Source organism: Chiloscyllium punctatum, chromosome 1, assembly GCF_047496795.1.
Source record: "Chiloscyllium punctatum isolate Juve2018m chromosome 1, sChiPun1.3, whole genome shotgun sequence".
NCBI classification, from domain to species: domain Eukaryota; kingdom Metazoa; phylum Chordata; class Chondrichthyes; order Orectolobiformes; family Hemiscylliidae; genus Chiloscyllium; species Chiloscyllium punctatum.
Genome location: NC_092739.1, coordinates 35,583,143 through 35,600,320, shown reverse-complemented (window position 1 = coordinate 35,600,320; position 17,178 = coordinate 35,583,143). Strand labels below are relative to the sequence as shown.

General features: G+C 37.3%; 1 protein-coding gene across 2 annotated transcripts in view; it reads left to right on the top strand.

The window, feature by feature from the left end:
- The first annotated feature begins 2,985 nt into the window (after positions 1–2,985).
- The window catches only part of LOC140492065 (TNFAIP3-interacting protein 1-like), a 69,259-nt gene continuing 55,066 nt past the window's right edge, over positions 2,986–17,178 (top strand). Inside the window, exon 1 of one of the 2 annotated variants that reach the window (XM_072590773.1) lies at positions 2,986–3,039. The gene's annotated coding sequence lies outside the window, so the exon portion shown is untranslated. The remainder of the gene's footprint in view (positions 3,040–17,178) is intronic. The other variant, XM_072590867.1, reaches the window with a different exon arrangement.

Sequence of the window (17,178 nt, the reverse complement as noted above, 5' to 3'; positions counted from 1 at the left end):
TTTGCCAACTCAAACCAAATTGGTCACCCTCTTTGATCACCTGAAAAGCCCTTGATCACCTAACTACTCCTGCCTCCACTCCTCAACAGAACCAACCACCCCCCACCCAGAAATAGCTGCAATTACTTGGCCACCATCTGACCAGACCCAATTGCATCCACCAGCACTTGACTACACTCTTCTACTGGCCAACCAAATAACATCCTGACCATTGACTGTCCCATGACCACCTGACAACCCCAACCAGGCCCACCCAGCTACAGCCAATCCAGACTCTCGACTGCATGTCTAAACTTCCCCACTCAACCACCTACTTATTCAATCTCGTATTCACTCATTCACCTAGCCACCCATTCCAGAATCCACATCTCTTCACTAACAGGCTTAAGACCATTTAAAATGTGACCCAACTAAGGCAATGTAAAAGTGGGGACCTGCCCTCTCTCTCAATCCAGTCACTGGATTTTCCCTGGACAGGTTTTGCTGCCCATAGTTGGCTCTAGTAGGATCAGAAGCTACAGACAAAAATGAGTGGGAGCATCAGCTCAGAGAAATCATAGCAGCAAAGTAGCCAAAATTACTGCCAACCAGATCATCCATGCCAAAGATTCGCTGATCCAGTGAGGCTCATCAATAAAAGCAGGAATCTCAGCAGGTCTGGCATCATCTGTAGAGAGAGAGAAAGAGAGAGAAAGCAATGTTTTGAGTCTAATGATTCTTCTTTGCAACACTGTCAGACTCAGTGCTGGGATCATTGAGTATTAAATCTCCATGGCCTAGAGTACGATCACTGAGAAGAACCCACACTGAAGAAGTTCATATAACAGCCTTCTTCCTGTGAATCAACAATTTTCCTCATCCATTTAAGCCAAGGTAGTTAATATTTTTGTGAAATTGCTGACAGAAAAATGTTTGTCCACCAATAGTAATTCTTACATTTATAAAAGAATGTTGTCTCTGGAGATTTCATTTGTAGATTTCATTATCAAATCTGAATTTAGTTATTTTATCCAATTTATTACAGCTCCAGGTATCCCAAACTGCCAAGCCCCCAGGTGAGGAAGGTTGAACTGACTCCCTCTCTTTACTCATTCACCCTCTCTGAAGGCCACAACAAGGTTATTTTTAAAAGGATCCCTTCCCTGTGGATGCCTTTCTCCCAAATCAAATGAATATAATGTTTGAAAAGAGGAAGTTTAATTAGGCTTTCTTAAATTAATGAGAGTGAGTTTATTCATTACTAATGAGAGATAAATAGTAATGCAAACAACATCTGACCTGACGATATCACCCATTTTTGTCTGTAATTTCTGATCCTGCAAGAGCTGAGTCCAAAAAAAGTAAAAGATAGACAAAAATATACAGATCAGTCTCTGAGTTATGCAAAGAGTAGATGAAGTATTGCAGCCATTACATTGGGTTGAAAGCAGTTGCATTAATGTTGGTCAGGGAGCAGTTTTTTTCAAGATGCTTGTAGGTCGGTTGGAAAACCTTTGTCCTGTCTCCTTTTGACTGCAGCTTTCCTTGACTTCTGGCTTCCAGCAAAGACAGAGAGATACATCCTTTCTTTTGAGCTGCAGAGATGATATAGCTGAAGGATTTCCCAGCTATGTCTCTAAAAGCAACCCCATATCCACTAGTATACACAGACAAGGTTGAAATGGCTTGTAACCCCTTTCTTATACATTCTTGAAAGAGCAAAGCACAAACTTGTCTCTCGCCCAAATTGTTTATTTTCTCCCATGTTCACAGTTTGAGATAAATCACAGATCACAGCCCAGTTTGCATTGCATGTCTCCCTTTGAATCCTTTGAGGTTTATTTGACTCCCATCAGGATTGACATTCTATGGTCTCCCTTGAGGCTGCGGAGTATCCAAACAAGCCTTCCAGACAGTCACTGAATTATATTGCTTAGAATTCACATTCTCAGTCACTTCTTTTGTCTGCATATCCTTTCTTTAAAAAAAGTTCTAATTCAAAATTGAACATGTCCTTGAGTGATCAGGCTTATGATTCATCTTGATGACAAATCTGATGGATTAATTTGATGGGAGATATTCACAAACAGTTATTTCACAAAATAAATGTATCAGTTTGGAAATCACTGCTGAGCCTATACCACACTTGAATACATTTTTTAACCTGTCCGTTTTGAAACTCCTCTGCCAAAATATTGAAAAGCAGAGAAATATCAAACAGTTGCTGTAAACCTGGAATAAAGCTTAAAACACCAGAAAAACACAACAGAGTTGGTAGCACTTGAGACTTTTATAAGGACTGGTAAAAATCAATAACAATCACTTTTTAAAAAATAAATAGCAATTATTTAAAATATATTTCATGCTACAGTTGAGAGCAATTTACAAGAATATGTATTTACTGTGTTCCTTGGTTAACGTTTCAAACACTGAAATGCTATCACAATGCAGTCAGTGATGTACCATTGCATCTCTTCTGCCACTCTTTTCAGGAAATTTTGTGTCAGCTTAAAAGTAAACGCAATGATTATTTTATTTAACAAACATTTACGATTAATATAAAGGTGTGCCTTTGGTAACTCCATGATTACTGTAAATTACAGCTCTACGACATTGTTATCATTGCTGTTGATGTAAGTTTTCCACTGGTGCAGGCTGCTCTGTTCACCGAGGCTTTCCTTTAGGGCTTCCTCTTGCAGCGTGGGAGTGCACTGACTCTTTTTTCCGTTACAGCTAAGTAGACAAGGGAATCCTCAAACTTGCGACACCACTTAGGGACTCAACCTTTCTCTATCCATTTTAAAGAGAAAACCGTAGGAGGGTCACAAAGTTGAAACATTTTGATAACGATGAGAAAGTGACTGTTTTTTCTTGAAGGGGTTTCCCTTTGAAATGGGTGGATTAGTTTTTTTTCTTTCATATATATACTCGAACAGTTGCTTTTTGTCGCTGAGTGTCCGCTTTCCATTTCAGTCACAATACTATTTGTGGTGATGCTGCGATTACAACACTGAATATAAAACTAAAGAACCTGAAGAATTGTCTATAAAACATTCTGTGGTAAGTAATATTAATTTTTTATGCATTTGTATATTAATATAGGAAAACTGCTTAAGATATTTGTCATGAGAGAGTGAGACTACAGTCCCGAACATGTGGATTAAGAATATATTCTTCCAGTAAGCGTAGAGCTCACCTGTTAATCATTTAAAAAAACATTGATTCAATGATAAAGCTTTTCTTTAAAGTGACAGCTGTGATACATGTTCTGAAGATAATGGTATAGTATAATTTTTTTTGTTTAAGACTGTATTTCATGTAACACAGTGAGGATGGAATCTCATGTTGTGATTGATATGTGATATGTTTTCCAGTGTACACCATACTGAATTGAATTGAATAGAATTGAATAGAATTAGAATTAAAATTATTGTCATAGAGTCATAGAGATGTACAGTGTGGAAACAGACCCTTTGATCCAACTCATCCATGTCGACCAGATATATAGCCTAATCTAGTCCCATTTGCCAGCATTTGACCCATATCCCTCTAAATCCTTCCTATTCATATACCCATCCAGATGCCTTTTAAATGTTGTAATTGTACCAACCTTCACTACTTCCTCTGGCAGCTCATTTCATACATGCACCACCCTCTGTGTGAACATGTTGCCCCTTGGGTCCTTTTTAAATGTTTCCCCTCTCCCACATGTATTCACATGAGTACAGTGAAAAGTTTACAAGTTGCCACTTACGGTGCCACCTTAGGTACCAAGATAATTAGATACAGTTTCTTGAGTATAAATTCCCAGGAACAAGAGTAAAAAAAAAGATGTTCCAAAGTACAAAATCATAACCATAAATTGGAAAACTAAAGAAGCAGGAATTCTTAGTGACACTCTCAGAATGTCATAGAACATTCAGGTAAGGATCTTTTATGTTTATCTCACTGATGTTTGAATGGCTGCACCCATGTTCAGATCATCCAACCAGAGAATTTAAAAAATCATAATTTCATCAAGATGTGCAAATTTCTATCAGTGAATTTATGGTGATAGCATCACATGTCTTAATGCTGCTCAGATTTCAAAATAATAATTGAGATTGGGCCCACATCTCCCAGGTCCACATGTAGATTATGTTTACGGTCCGTAATGGGATCTGATCTTTTCCTAGTTACCCTCTTGTGCTTCAAATGTTTAAAAAAAACAGCTTAGACTTGCCCATATTCTATCCACTAACCTTTCTCACGACACTCTTCTCTTAGATTTATTAATTTACTGTCATGAGTTATCTTCTGAGCTATTAGAAATGCTCAATTAAATTCCTTTTAAAAATAGACATAGAACAATACAGCACAACACAGGCCATTCGGCCTTTGATGTTGCACCAACCTGTGAAATCGATCTGAAGCCCGTCTAACCTATACTATTACATTATCATCCATATAGTTATCCAATGACCATTTAAATGCCCTTAAGTTGGTGAGTCTACCACTGTTGCAGTCAGGGCATTTCGCGCCCTTACTACTTTGGAGAATGGTGATTTTTTTTACATGCATCAATCAAAATAATTTGTATATGTGTAAAATCGCTGTATTTATTTTAAAGATTGACGCTCCATGAGGAAGGACAATAGGCTGAATAATCTGGGAGATCTTCATTGCTCAGACCATTGAGCGTAGGAGTTGGGACGCATGTTGAGAATATATAGGATGCTGATGAGGCTACTTTTGGGTATTGCGTACAGTTCTGGCCGCCCTGCTATAGGAAGGATATTATTAAATTGGAGAGGGTTCAGAAAAGATTTACCAGGATGTGCAGGAACTGAAGAATTTGTGTTATAAGGAGAGGCTGGAAAGAATGAGGCTTTTTTTCATTGGAGCGTAGGATCTTGAGGGATGCCTTTAGAGATTTATAAAATCATGAGGGACACAGGTAAGGTGACTTAGGGTGGGTGAGTTCAAAATTAGGGGCATTTTTTAAGGTGAAAGAAGAAGATTTAAAAGGGACTTGAGAAACAGCTTTTTTTGCACACAGGGTGGTTCGTACATGGAATGAACTGCCAGAGGGAATGGTAGATGCAGGTACAGTTACAACATTTAAAAGACATTTGGACGGGTACATGTCTGGTAAATGTTTAAAGGGATATGGGCCAAATGCAGGCAAATGGGATTAGTTTAGTTTGGGAAAGTTGGTTGGCACGGGTGAGTTGGACCAAAGGACTTGTGTCCGTGGTATGTGACTCTATAACTTTATGTGCGAAATTCGTTGTCACTTGATGTTGATCCTTGATTTCAAACAATTTACCAACATTGTTAAAAAGTAAACAATAACTACCGGCAGATTTTGTACATTCAATTTTTATAGGAATAGAATCTAAGAATACAATGACAAATGATTAAAGGTAGCAAAGCAGGTTAACAAAGTTAAAACCAAAACATTGGGGTTTATTCCGAGAGGAATAGAATACAAAAGCTGTGATGGCCTTACTGGTTGTTTGGTTTCTCGAAATCATTGAATAACTCTTGCTTCAATTAATAGGAGTTGAGCAATTCAGCCACAAAATGATATTGAGAAAAAGTTATATGAGAGGGGCTTTTCAAGGATTCAGTGAAAACTGAAAGGATTTTGCCACAAAACCCAGGAATGCTGCCTTTATGGTTTATTATTCTCCAGAAATTTGTGAATGAATTTATTTTATTCACTTGTGGTATGTGGGCATCACCAACTGGGCCAGCACTTATTGTTCGTCCTTGAGAAGGTGGTGGGGAACAGCTTTCTTGAAACACTGCAATCCATGGGCTGTAGGTAGACCCGCAATGCCATTAGGGAGAGAATTCCAGAATTTTGACCAAGCAGCATTGCAATGCTGTCGCCAACTTCACAAGGCTGGTAATTTCACAACATCTGCAGAAGCACTAGTTGTACTTAGTTGCAGCAAAATGTGCTGGTAAAACAGTTAATGTACTTTAAGGCAACAATTTGTACATAAATCACTTTGAAGTGTTTCCCAATTAATTCCCGTAGCATGGTACAATTGCAAAAATTTCTTTCACGCTGTAAGGTATGTAAATTATTGGTGGGTAAAGATACAGAACAGGGACATTCATTCAAAACATTTACCGTGATATCTAAAACAAGAGTAAATCAATGTAGACTTCAAAAGAGGCCTACAAGGAATGGCTTTTTAAAATTTTATACTCAATGCCATCAAACAATTCCAAATATCAGTAACATTATGTATAAATCAGACATAGCATGTGTTTATTGGGAAGTGCAGACCTGATATCAGCAAACTGTTAGCATTCTGCCATTTTTATATGAATCTGTCTTGGTGTTAAGTAGCGATTAACATAATCTTGATCAATACCATTCTGATTTTAACTGGTCTTTGATCTTTCCTGTGTTAATATATTAATGACCTCGAAAAGTTCACACATCGTATTATTCACAACATGACCCATGGGAACAGAAAATATATGCTTTAGTGAATTAGCGATGATATGGTAAGGTGTGTAAACAGTTATGAAGCAGATTCGTATTACTCTATCCTAAAACATTTGAATAAAGCATCAAACTGCTATTGAACAATACAGTGGTTTACTGTTTGTACTAGATATAAGGGTAAATGTTCTGAACTAACATGGAGATTCAGTCACCAGTAATTCATTTATCCACATTTTTGACGTAGAATTTACTGGACCAGAACAAAATATTTGGTTAATAGGTCTATACAGGTGCTTACATCCCACAAAGGATTCCTGTCATCTTTACCCATCTTTCCATTTATATATCTTTCTATTCCTTTTCCTGGAGAAAATGAGACCTGCAGATGCTGGAGATCAGAACTGAAAATGTGTTGCTGGAAAAGCGCAGCAGGTCAGGCAGCATCCAAGGAGCAGGAAAATCGATGTTTTGGGCATTCATTACCAAATTCATTCCTGAATTCATTCATTCCTGAAGAAGGGCTCATGCCCGAAACGTTGATTCTCCTGCTCCTTGGATTCTGCCTGATCTGCTGCGCTTTTCCAGTAACACATTTTCAGCTCTATTCATTTTTCCTCTCATGTTCTAGACTAGCTTCCCTTTTAAAATATCTACATTATTTGCAGCAATTGCCCCAAGTGGTAGTGAGTTCAACCTTCTCATCATTCTCTGAGTAAAGACGTTTCTCAAAAATTCCTTGTTGAATGTATTAGTGACTATGTTGTAGCTGTGATCTTTAATGGAAACATCCTCTCTACATCTACACTATCAAGCTCCACCACAATGTTAAAAACCACTATCAGATCAACTATATATTTTCTTCTTTCTGGAGACGAAAATCAATCTATTCAGCCTATCCTTACAATTGTACCATCAAAGTTTCTGCAACAGAAATGTAATTTTTTTTTTTGCATTTCTCCAATGTGTGTGTTTTAGTGAAATGTATGTCAGCATATAGTATTGTATTCTAAATGTAGTCGAACTGGGATTTGAAGTTTGTTTGCAGTGTGATGGGCTCATTTTCATTCCAACCTTTGTAGACGTGGGAGATGTCCAGCAAAGGACAGAAAAACATGCAAAGTTTATAGTTGCTATGGATTTTTTAAATTAGCATTTACAGTTTATTCCTCTTTTCATGAAAAATACTAAAGGGCAAGTTTTGGTTTCTGCTATTATGTTCATCCTTTTGTTCTGCACCAATGAGGAGAGTAGACAGCATATCAAGGCACGTTAAGATTACAAATTATTTATTTTTGGGAGCCCACTGTTCGACCAATTAGTAAAAGAAATATATTAAGTACATCCAATTTTTAAAAAATTTTGTAGGCTAAGCCCTGAGGTCCAGAAGAACATAAAAGCACATGGTAAATCGCATAAGATAACGCAACACGGGGAGCTGACTTCTCATGAACATTATATCATGCTAAGGCAGTTACTGTGAACAAGAGGTATTTTTCATAAATAACTATTTTGTTATCAACAAGGGTTTGAGCTATAGGGAGAGACTGAATAGGCTGGGGCTATTTTCCCTGGAGTGTTCGAAGTTGAGGGGTGACTTTATAAAGGTTTATAAAGTCATGAGCGGCATGGATAGAGTGAATAGACAAGGTCTTTTCCCCAGAATGGGGGAGTCCAAAACTAGAGGACATAGGTTTAGAGTGAGAGGGGAAAGTCCTAAGGGGCGACACTTGCACGAAGAGAGTGGTGTGTGTATGGAATGTGCTGCAAATGGAACTGGTGGAGGCTGGTACAATTCCAACATTTAAAAGGCTTCTGGATGGGTTTATGAATAGGAAGGGTTTAGAGAGATATGGCAAAGGGACTGGATTAATTTAGGATATCTGGTTGGCATCGATGAGTTGGACTAAAGGTCCATGTTGTACAGCTCTATGATTCGAAATCATTTTGACACAAAGGTTGAGATATTATGGTTGACAATATTTGTTGTTGAGTACTTCATAATTTGTATAACATTTCTTGGCTGTTTTAACAGAAGTGTTTACCTATTAAGATAAATGAGTGAGGCCAACTTTAAATAGTAGATAGAGGAATAAAATATTAAATCAATAAACATCTATCTACTAATATTGGCAACAGTAAATTGTATGCTCTAAATGTATTTACATTTTAACAAATGGAAAGTGTAGTATTTCATTCATGGCTAATTTAAAGTTGTATATGTGCCAGAACATAATACCTTTGTTTATACTTTAACAAAAAAAAACTACTCTAAGATTTTAGGAAATGCATCCAACTAAGTAACAATATTACCATTTTTCAGAATAAGACCACAGAGCTATTGCTTCAATTAAAAAAAAACCCTGCACATTATGTAGAATATGTTCACTTAAAAAAATTGCCACTGGCTAAATCATAATATTTCCAAAGCCAATCAATTAAGCTTTCTTTTCCTCCAGCCACTGTGTTAAGAGTCCTAATTTTAAATGTTAAATTTCACAAATGAGCAGCTGGAGCTTTTAATGTTAGCCAGAGCATCAAATATAGAATAAGTGTCCCACATTCTAGATACTTGTAATCTATAAGAAAATAGTACAATTGGAATTCTACCATATTGGACTGGTTCCATTTCCACTCTCTGAACGTGAAGTTTATTCACTATTGCACACCAGGGCATTTTGCTCATTCAACTGACAAACCTAAGTCTTTTAGGTGTGCAACTTACTGAAGATTAAAATTTTTAAAGTATTCTTGTTACTATTTTTACAGTCAAATGAAGAAATATTTCACTCCATCAATATGTCTGTTTATTTCTGTTGATTGTGATATCAGTAACTATGTACAGCTTCCATAAATATTGTCACTGCCAGGTATTTAGCATGATTAACAACCCCGATCATTAATTGATGAGCAGGTTAGTTGAATTGGCCATGCTAAATTACCCATAGTGTTCAGGGATGTGTAGGTTACGTATATCAGTCAGGGGAAATGTAGAGTTATAGGGCAGGGGAATGGGTCTGGGCGGGTTACTGTTCGGAGGGTCGGTGTGTACTTGTTAGGCCCAATGGCCTGTTTCCACACTGTAGGGATTCTATGAAAGTTCTCCTTCACAAAAGTCAACACTTTCTGCAGCCTGTCTGGTAGTTCCTGCTTCCAAGGAGAAATGGTTGGAGCATTTACAGCATGTACTAGTCTTATTCTTTCAGCACTTGAGAGGCCTAAGTCATCTGGTGTGGTGAAACTCTGCTGTAGTGTCCAAGGATTAAAAGTTGATCTGGTTGTAACACAAATGTGATCAAGCTAAATTCAGATGCCTAATATTTTAAACAAGTGCTACTCCTGGATGGGTCAGTTTTTAGGCACAGTCAGAGATGTAGCATCATTTTGGTTGCAGAGAGATTTCGTAAAGCAATTTCCTAAGAGTTTAAAAGTAAACCCATATTTAATGACTTCTATAAGGCTCTCCCTAACTAGTTATAAGAACACTTTTGTGACTTTGACCCAAGTTGGATAGGTAAACAATTAAACTCTCAATTCTGATGAGTGACCAATACGTTTCTTCAGATATGAGCATTGCAATGTTAATTTATCACATAATTGTATATGGCTTATTATGGAGAGCTGTGATCCACAAACTCACCGCATACAGATGGCACAGCTTGCAGACCCAATGTACTTCCAATTTGTTGTGAAATGGTCATTAGATGTGTCACTACACAACATTATAGGCGGCATGCTAAATATTCATTCTATCAGCTCTAAGCACAAATTGAACAAGGTTTTATATATTGAACTACATGAGACGGAAGTATCATTTGACAAAGCACCCTGAACAGAGGACACAGCAGCAGTTTCATAAAGATTGTCTGAGTAATAATTTCCATTTATTCCTTTTAGATATTTCTAAAATGAAATATTTGAAAGAAATGCATATACACTGACGTTTGGTATTCCCCTCCACCTACTCTGATTGCTTTTGGCCACATTTATGTCATAATAAATGATATATTCAAAATTAGAAAAATGGTGAGAGTCAGTTTAAAGATGCATTTTAAGAATATGTTTAATAAGTCCAGTCAGAAAAGCATGTCATCAGTCTGCACCAACTCTCTGAGCAAAATGAGTCGAATGGTCATTCATAAATTGAAAACAGACCGTGTTGTATTGTTTTCATAAGATATGGCTCATCAAATCAGCATGCAATTTTTATTCACATGGCAAATAAACAAAATGTAGAAAGTAAGATTTCTTTTGGAAATTAATAACAGATTTCTCAAATCCGGTTATAAAGAGATAAACTATACAGAGTGCAATGAACAGTTAAGCAATGTTCCTTTTGTGAGAATAAACTGGCAATTCTTTTTTTATTCACCCGTGGGATGAGGGCATTACTGACTGGCGCAGCATTTATTGCCCATATCTAATTGCTCAGTTGACTGTTAAGAGTTAAACACTTTGCTGTGGGGTCTGGAATCACACGAAGGCCAGACCAGGTAGATGGCATTTTCCTTCCCCAAATAGACATATCTATCATAGTGCATCTCTTGAGACTCCAACAGTTCATTCCCTTCCAGAATAATCAAAGAAAAATGAATAACTTAAATCATTCTGATATATTATTTTCTCTTCTTTAAGTAGCATTTCTAAGAGCAAAGGAAACTGGCAGCTGCAGTCCAACTGCTTTCCTGCTTTCCTGTTAAATCAAACAGGGCAGAATGCACAATTAAACTTACACATGCATTGCCTTTCATTCACCATTGTGGTTTCTAGCCAGATAAAAGCTTGTGGGACAGTCACTAATTTTTCCAAAAATAAATTTATAAATATACAATCATGGAAATATATCATATGGGGAAATACCACGCTGTTTAGAAATCCCCTTAGAATTCTTTATAACAGCTTCCAATATGCATAACAGCTGTTTATAAAATTAAATTTTCCTTTATAATTAATAACTCATTTTTCTTATTTGTTAAAATTGCATATGAATAAATAGCACGGAAGCAAGTTTTATTTTACTTAAAACTCAGTTAAAATGTTTCACAAAATGATCTCTCATTATCATCACAATTTACACAATTACTTTCTGCTGCCCCTTGAAATTTTTAAGGCTGATAGTTTTGTCTTAGTAAAAATTAGTGAAAGCCTTTCCTTCTCTGTGGTTGATGGCCTAATAGTTAAATGATGAAAAGTCTCCATCTTTTATTTTGGAGAAGGTGATTTTGTCAACAAATTAAAAACTGTGGAAAAATGATCTCCCATTGTTCATCAAAGAAGATTTTTTTGTGCTCCATAACAGTCACTATTCTCTTCCCAAAAAAGGACAGAAAGAACAGAGTATTCAAGGGAATGGAGTATAAAGGTAGGGTGATTTTGCTAAAAATATACAAGGAACTGGAACAGCTGTGAACAGTTTTGGAGCCCTTATTTAAGGGAAGATGAATTGGCATCGGAGGCAGTTCAGAGAATGTTCACTAGGCTGATACCATGTATGGAGGGACTGTCTCATGAGGAAAGGTTCTATAGATTTGGCCTGTACTTAGTAAAATATAGAAGAATGAGAGTTGATCTTATAGAAACATACAGGTTTCTGAGAGAACTTGACAAGGCAGATGCAGAAAAGTTGTCTCCCCTTGTGCTAGAGTCTGGGACCAGAGGGTGGAATTTCAGAATAAGGAAGCACCCATTTAAGGCAAAGATGAGGGGGTGTTTCTTCTCTCAGAGAGTTGCGAATTTATGTAATTCTTTACTGCAGTGGTCTGTTGAGGTTGGGTCATTAAGTGTATGAAAGACTGAGAAAGCGACTTTTTATCAGTAAGATCATCAAGGGTTCGGGGGAGAAAGCTGGAAAAGTAAAGTTGAAGATTTACACCAGCCATGATCTCACTGAATGACGAAGCAAACTTGATGGGCTGAATGGCCTACTGCTGGTTCTACATCTTGTGGTCTTATGTGAAGTATTCACTGAATTGCAATTTCAAAGTGCCTGATTTTTCAGGTCCATATGAGACCAGTTGGATATTTATTCAACTTTTTAAAAAATAATAGGACCCCAATATTATCTTAAGATGGAAGAGTGTGGGAATCTGGAAACAGCTCCATGGGCAGATACAGGCAGAAAAAAGCAAAAAGGCCTTTTCCCAGCTCAGTTTAAAACTTTCCATTGTGGAGCTGAAAGCAACACAAGTGCATTGCTGAATTGCAGATGAAACATGTGGGTCTGCTGTGTCTCAGATAACCAAAATGGCTGCCTTACCATCAAAGCCCCACCCTCCACTCATTCTGGGGCAGATGGTCAGTAGCGAGAGTGATCTGTTAAAAATCTCTCTCAAAGTAAAAACCTGGCTGTCTGTGGATAATCAGATCACATCAGCTTGCCGGCTGGTGAGACAAGTTGTCTCCCTGGGTGCAGTATTCCTTCTAAGCCCATGGTCTCCAGTACATAGATCATGATCATCTAGTCAATCGCTGAGTCTCTGACAGTTAGTCTCACCACTCGTCCGCATTGCCTTGTCATGGGCACATCAATTATCAGGCCTTCCACCTCCTCACATTGTGCACTGCAGGAAAAGGGCTTGCTCTTAAAAGGTTTTTGCCAGCTTCATGCGTCATGTTTCACTTTGATGCAGATAGATGATCATTACAGGGTAAGTAAGTTTTGTGGTGGCAGTGTAACAGAGGACTAAGAAATATATCATTGAAATCCTTACTCGATGAACATGATGCTGCCTATGGTGAACCAGTTTCCATCCTGATGTGAAGTGGTTAAGTTGAAGGAAGTTCCTGCAATGGCTTTTAGATCTGATGCCTGAAACCACCACTTTTCTTAAATCAAGGAAAGAAGTATTCAGTGAACTGCTAGACAATGCGTGGTTGCTCAACTCTGGTTTCCCTACAGACATAACGTGAACTGCAGGGAAAGGACAGAGATTTAATATATGATTAGTGCTTGGAATGCATTTAAACTGAAACTGCATTCTGCAGTCCTCTCAGTTAAAACAAAATGGTGTAATACATCTGGAGATTGGAGAGAGTGTGAGAAAAATTGAAAGAAGAAAAAAAAATTCAACTCCGAAAACTACTGTGCATATCTGAGGAAAGTAGAAGAGGAATTCAACAAGCAATTTAGGAATGAGATAAGACCATAAGAAATAGGAACAGGAGAAGACCATTCAGCCCATTCAGTAGGATCATGGCTGAACTGACACTTCTCACATCCACTTTCCTGCAACACTTGAAGTATCTGTACCTAGGTGCTCTGAACCTAAGATGGCACCAAAAGGTGACATTACAAACTTTTCACTGCATGCATGTGACAATAAAGACGATTCTACTAAAGGCTATTCTATTTCTGTGAAACCCTTGAATCCCCTACTGATCAAAAATCTATCTATCTCAGCTTTATACATGGACTGCCCACACAAGTTTCTGTGGTGAGGAGTTCCAAAGACTCATAACCCTCCAAGAGAAAAAAAATCCTTCTCATCTCAGTCTTAAATTGACACCACGTTATAATGAGATTATGCCATCTGGTCCTAGACTCTTTCATAAGGGGAAACATCTTCTCGGAATTTACCCTGTCAAGCCCCTTAAGAATCCTATGTTTTATTGAGATTGTGTGATGGAACAAATCATCATTTTGTCTCAAATCCATTGCTTCAAGTATAGATTGCTGAGGGCCCTACCAAATTCTGTCAGGTATTTCATTCACAAAGCAGTGGAGTGATAATTACTGTGTAAAATTATATCAAGCTGAAAGTCAGATCAAGGGACAGTGCTTTTTGGGGCCCATAAAAAGAGTAAACGATCCACTCCAGCAGTCCTTTGCTTTTGAGATCAAGTACTGGCCTCACTGATGACTGTATACAACTAGCAGTCTCAAATTACAACACAGAATCAAGGCACTTGCCTAGTCCAGTTACAGGTGTCACACTGAAACTTAGTGAGGAGAGGATAAAAATGAATAATTGTATATAATTGGTTTCAGATTTATGTAGCCACAAATAAACTGTCCATTCTTTTTTTAGGAGTAGATCCCGATTTGCGCTTAAAGCCAAAAAGTGATCTTGTGCTCCAAAAAGTCGGAGACCACTGCTCTAAGCTGATTTGGTTCATGGCTATGTAAAAATCCAGAATTTACCACTTAGGGGATAAACAGGCCACTCACAAGAAGTGCGATTGTTAAGATATATTTATTTGTTGATGCAGAGCAATCTTAGCAGTACAGTGCAGAATAAAACACAAATCATAGACATCAAAGGCAAATTATAGGGAACACGGTGAGCACAAATGAAGAAGGGAAGCAGGAAATAGTAAATCTGTTTTGATGAAAAGAATCTTCACGTTTTTTAACCAATTCTTTTTTGGAGACATTTTAGCGTAACGATTTATTTATGACCTTGTAAAAGAATTATTGGCTTTAGAATTAATTAATGATAAATTTAAGTCATCACTTTCGCACAACACATTTTAATATGTTTCTTGACCTTATAGAAGTTTATACAATTATGAGGGGCATAGATAAGGTGATTAGCCAAGGCCTTTTCCCTGGAGTAGGGGATTTCAAATCTAGAGGGCATAGGTTTAGGTAGAGAGGGGAAAGATTTAAACAGATCTAAGGGCAACTTTTTCACAGACAGGGTGATGCAATATATGGAATGAAGTGCCAGAGGAAGTGGTAGATACGGGTACAATTACAACATTTAAAAGACATCTGGACAGATGCATGGATAGGAAAGGTTTACAGAGATATGGGCCAAATGTATGCAAATGGAACTAGTTCAGTTTAGGAATGTTGGTAGGTATGGACAAGTTGGGCCGAAGGGCCTGTTTCTGTGCTGTATGACTCAATGACTTCAGTATCTTGGATGTGGTACTATTGTTGTTATGTTACTGGACTAATAATCTAGTTTACAATATATTCATCTGGATTCACCAGTTCAAATTCCACTACAGCAGCTGGGGAGTTTAAATTCAATGAACTAAAAAAAACCGGTATGAAACACTAGTGGCAGTAAAGCTGACAGGGTTTTTGTAAAAAAGCTACCCAATTTATTAATGCGCTTTTGGGAAAGGAAACCCACTGTTCCTATTAGTCTGACCCATTATGTCAATTTCCAAAGCAATGTGGTTGACTTTGAAATGACCAAGCAAACCACAACATATGTAAAATGGATTCACAACTCGGGCAAAAGAGACTTTGTTTCCTTAATTACGAGATACTTTGCTCTGAGTCATTGCCAGAATGGCAGCTTGCCTTCATTGTTACAGATTAAATGAATTTAATCATTCTGAGCCATGTATTCCTTCTGAAGCATTCATCAATAAAGTATTAACATCCTCATTGATTTATTTGCTAGGTGTAATCTTGTCTTGAGTTTTATCTCTAAATATTGATGTGGGTGACTAGTGGGAAAGTTTCCTATCCTGCTCCCAGTATGCTCTTCGCCCATTCTACCATCAACTGAAAGCCATGATACTTCTCTCTTTCCCAAACAATGGCTAATCAGTGAGTTCTTATCACTGGTAAATGCTAAGTTAGATAGTTGAGATATAGATACTGACTCTGCTGGAGAGAGATTATGCATTTCTTATTAATATCTTCTAAAACAAAATTTCCATTTCAATTGATCGCACTTTGCAGTGGCACTGGCTCCTGTATTCTTTCACTCCTGAGGTCTACATGCTCAGGGGTTGAATTGGTGGTGCTAGGATTTCTGAATTTCTCCACTTCTTCTTTCAAAGGCTTGATGTTGACACTTGACTGTCCAAAATATACATTACACCAAATACTGATCCTTTGAACTTTAGGTATGAAAGAGTATACTGAAGACGTTTAATGAGTATATTCTTGACTTCAAACCAGTAATCTCCTATGTTTCCCACAGACATAAATTTTGCCCAGATTCTTAACATAACCATTCTTGGGGTTCAGTTTGACTTAATTGCTGGATGTTGTGATTGACTGGTTTGATCTTACCAAAAGTGGAACTACTGTGAAAGCATACCCAAATCTGATCTGTGTACCATTGCAACTTTGCTGTAAATGAATATTGTTCACCTCTCCAAAATTTGCTTGTTTTTTTCTTTGCATAATGTAACTGTTGCTATTGGCTATGATCAGTGTTGCCAATGTCATATGACAACTGCTCGACACATTCATGTCATTTTTTTTCCCACATATAAATGGAGGCTATTAAGTACAAGCCTTATTCAAATAGAAGGAATAAATTAGTTATCAATAAGTTTTGTATGTATATGATAATTTCACTGTAATCAATTTCTGGTGTTGGGTGATTTTAAAATTCTCCAAAAAGATCTCTTTCATATATTTCAATCCTCACTCTGTGCACACTGTATTTTTGCTGGCAGTTGTGTTCCATTCAAGTATGTGTCCAGTGCTTTAGCTGTTCTGATAGGTTGTGAAATTTATGTTATGATCACTTTTGACAAATTGATCAAAAAACATGTTTTCTAAAGATTTGTGAAAAAGTTGAGACAGAAGAATGCTGTACTGAGAATTAATCTGGAGCAGCCTTTACATTTAGTCACGTGGGAAGAAATCCAAGTTAATGGTTAAGGCAGAAACTATGTCAAAACAGGGGTTGTTGAAATGACCTGTTGCTGTTTTGTAATTTCCATGTATTGTTGGCAATACTGCAAGTAACTCATCAAAGTTATAACCAAATCTACATCAGAGTAGTCAAAGCAACATAAACCCCACAGTTACTCTGTGAAAATATTATGATAGAAAT